Source organism: Neomonachus schauinslandi, chromosome 14 (genome assembly GCF_002201575.2).
Source record: "Neomonachus schauinslandi chromosome 14, ASM220157v2, whole genome shotgun sequence".
Classification (NCBI taxonomy): domain Eukaryota; kingdom Metazoa; phylum Chordata; class Mammalia; order Carnivora; family Phocidae; genus Neomonachus; species Neomonachus schauinslandi.
The window spans coordinates 39,616,555-39,619,912 of NC_058416.1; the positions used below are offsets into that span (position 1 = coordinate 39,616,555).

Consider the following 3,358-nt stretch of genomic DNA (forward strand, 5'->3'; position numbering starts at 1 on the left):
TAAAAAATTAAAATGCCCAATTGTCCCACATTTTGAAGAACAAATAGCTGTATTTAGAATGATTCTTGTTTGTAATTATATCATTAATGATTACTGATTGTGGGATCATGATAATTCCATTCAGTCTTAAATAAAGGCTTTCTTTGTCATAACCAGAACATTTAAAATACAAGTCCTGGAAGTCAGGAACTATGCCCAATTTTTCCCTTTCTTGCTTTTAAAAAAAATCTGTACTAGAGGGTTGTATGAAAGGAGACAAGGTTAGCACTTCCCTGACAAGGAAGGAAGAAGACCTCAGGCCTGACAACACACATACTGTTAAGGCATGGCCACCTACTTTGTGGCATCTAACTATCGTTTGTTTTTTGTTTTTTTTCTATCGTTTTTTTAAGAAACAAAACAAATGAGGGGCCCCTGGATGGCGCAGTAGGTTAAGCATTAAGAGAGAGTGGGAGAGAGTACAAGCAGGGGGAGCAGCAGAGGGAGAAGGAGAAGTAGGCTCCCCCTTGAGCAAGGAGCCCAGTGTGGGTCTTGATCCCAGGACCCGGATCACGACCGGAGCAGAAGGTAAACGTCTAACCGACTGAGTCACCCAGGCACCCTATTCTTGCCATTTTAAACACTGGGCTGATTCATTTGGTAGAGAGTGTAAACATTATGGGACACAAACCAGATATAGAGCTGGCTTATAGTAAAAAGGCTTAAGAATTTTTATTTAAATAGTAACAAAAGAAATTAGTATATAATCTGAACACTATAAACCATATATCAGTTATCAAATGGTCAAGGAGTAACCTTGCATTGATGTCTTGGTAAATCCTGGCATAGGTCTAAAATGTGTGGTTTTCTACTATGATTCCATAACTGAAATCTATCCCAACTGGATTACGACTGTTCCCCCATCCCTCCTACTTCTTGATGGATCCTATTTCACTCCACCCCCGGTGCCAAGGGAATTATGCGTTTCCAAGTAAAATTAAATAATAAGTTTGAAAAATCAGAAGTCAAATGTATAAATTGTATGGAACTTTTTCCATTGAACCTTTGAAAATTCACATATGATACCACAAATTAACATTTCACAGTTGCCTGAACAATCATTTTAATGTAGTTAACACAGAGATGTTTGTCCCTGAGCAAGGGTCAAGATGCAGATTGGGACATCTTAGAAAATATAAGGAAGCCACTCAGAAATATTTCTAAGGCTTTGGCTAAACTCTGTGGGTTTCTGTAGGAACCCCTCATTATTCAGGCTTTGTAGCATAATGGTTACAAGAACAAGCTTTAGAATAAAAAGAAGACCTGGGTTTACTTTTTCATTTACTGTTACTTGTATCAATTATTTATACTCTCTAGGTTCAGTCTACTCATCAGTAAAAGGAAGATGTTAATCCCACTCTGTAGAGTTACTGTAATGGTTAAATGAGATAATGTATGTTCAAAAAACATGTTATTATTAATAATCACACCAACCACTCATAATATTTATCAATTTATTCAAAAAATATTTAAGAAGCACCAAATATGTGCAGGGCACTGAGTTCCACCCTAGTGATGCCGACAGGGATTCCTCTAACTGTAGAAGGAAATAAACTTTTAGTATATGTGCTGCCGAAGCGAGCACGAAGGAAATAAACTTTTAAGGAAATGGTGCAATCAAGTATGTCAGATTGTATGATATAAGTCTGCCATGGATTCAGTGAGAGCACAAAACTTCAAGTCTATCCCAGGAGGTGGAGTCATAAAGAGGCTAACTGTATTAATGTCCCAGCAAGGGAGAGATGGCATACTCCAAGGTGTCAATGAGAAGAGTTTACCGTAAAGACTATTTACAGAGGTATGGGCAGGGTTAAGAGAACTAACAAGGATGATGAAGGCCCCTAGGATGAACAAGAGTGGGAAGAAGTATTAAACCCATAGACCGGTTTTGTTTCCAGTATCAAGGGAGAGCTGTAGCTGTGGGAGCTACGGCATGGGAGAGAAGAGCAAAGCACTACCAAACCACAGACCAGCAAGGATGAAAGCATGCAGAAACGGAGGGAATAAATACCCAGACCTCTCTCTCCTGCCCTCTAATCTTCCAGTCAATGGGGCCTCCCATTGGCCAACTTCAATTGCAAGCTAGAGCTCAGAGTTGCACAGTGATGGAGGAGATGTCCCACATCAGCCCCTGGGACACAAAGCTGGGTGAGAAGCAGAACTGGAGGGGCAGATAGAAAATAACCAGCACACTCCCTGTTGATAGGAGCCTGGAAATGTGAGTAGGTGTGGCTCAGTTAGGAGGGCACTTTAGCAGATAGCACAACAAAAACAAAAACACGGAAGTGTGAGAAAACAAAACATGTCACGTTAGTGGAATCAGAGTGTGGGAGGCAAGGCCAGAGATGAAGTAGAAGTCAAATCTTGGAGCGTCTGGTATGTCATGCCAAGGCACTTAGACCATACTCCACATAACGAATAACAGCCTGTGTCTCCCAAATGACAAAAGGAATCTACTGGGCGCGTGGGTGGCTCAGTTGGTTAGGCGACTGCCTTCGGCTCAGGTCATGATCCTGGAGTCCCGGGATCGAGTCCCGCATCGGGCTCCCTGCCCGGCGGGGGGTCTGCTTCTCCCTCTGACCCTTCCCCCTCTCATGTGCTCTCTCTCTCTCATTCTGTCTCAAATAAATAAATAATAATAAAAAATCTTAAAAAAAAAAAGGAATCTATTGCTAATTAAGTCCATGTATGTGTGTACATGTATGTTTTTTGTGTATGGCTGAGAACAGATCATATTGAGAAAAGCGATTCTTTGTCTGTTTCCCTACTTGAGACTCTTGGGAACCAAGGCTGCTAATACAAACCACATATGTTATGGAGGACACCGTACCATTCCTAATTATTTTAGGGTAATATATTTAGTTACACACTAAATTAACACTAATTGAAGTTGGAAGAGATTCAGGAAGCAATTAAATATTATTTGGAATTGAATGGTAGGGTAGGATATGTTGTTCTCTCAATACAGAACTCTGTTGAATGATTGCACTGAGTTAAATTGACATATTTCCCCCTGAATTCCAGCAAGCAATTCAGTCTCCTTCACTTTTTCCAAATCACTTGGAAAGAAAAGGAAAGATGCTAATGTAAGTATATTTCCTTATTTAGATTTGCCCTTGCATTAGCTATTTAGACTAAAAGCCAAATTAATCTTATGGTGAAGCCTACAAACTCCAAAACACATATAATGAATCATCTGTTTTGCTTCTTTCCTAATCTTGTCCGTGGAAATACAAAAGACCTACTCAGAAGCTTGTTTGAAGAGCAAATTGAAAAAATAATTTTTCAAATGAGCTCTTTTACACTGTACATATTGGTT

The 3,358-nt window shown here is 39.8% G+C and overlaps 1 non-coding gene across 1 annotated transcript; it reads left to right on the top strand.

Moving 5' to 3' along the window:
- The first annotated feature begins 238 nt into the window (after nucleotides 1-238).
- LOC123326695 lies at nucleotides 239-363 on the top strand. Its single transcript, XR_006541264.1, has one exon. It is a non-coding gene; the product is annotated as a U6atac minor spliceosomal RNA (small nuclear RNA).
- The last annotated feature ends 2,995 nt before the right edge of the window (nucleotides 364-3,358 follow it).